The sequence below is a fragment of the Lucilia sericata genome, unplaced genomic scaffold (genome assembly GCF_015586225.1).
Source record: "Lucilia sericata isolate MDLA Ls3-8-SP2 unplaced genomic scaffold, ASM1558622v1 Contig002091F_arrow, whole genome shotgun sequence".
NCBI lineage: Eukaryota > Metazoa > Arthropoda > Insecta > Diptera > Calliphoridae > Lucilia > Lucilia sericata.
This window is the reverse complement of record NW_023995942.1, coordinates 70,001-70,406: the sequence shown is the minus strand read 5'-3', so window position 1 is coordinate 70,406 and position 406 is coordinate 70,001.

Below are 406 nucleotides of genomic sequence, written 5' to 3'. Positions count from 1 at the left end.
CTGTAGGCGATTTATTATTGTTGCCACCACCACCACCACCAACACCATGATGATGGTGTGAATGTTTATTGTGGTAGTTTTTGTGACTGTTGGGTGAAATGATGGCAATATTTTTTTGTTTCATTGTAAGGCCACCGTTAATTTTATGTTGCTGTTGGTGATGGTACTGTAGATGATGTTGTTGATTACTTTCATTGTCTGTTAATAATTTTGTTGTTATATTGTTATTATTATTGTTGTGATTGTTTGCCAAAACAACAATAGCATTTGTGGCAACACCAATTGAGCTTGTATTACTCATGCTGTCACTATTATTACCACTTCCACTGTTACTGTTGCTGTGACTAACACTACTATTGCTATTACTAATGTTACTGTTGCTGCTTGTCGTTGAAGTGGCAACAGT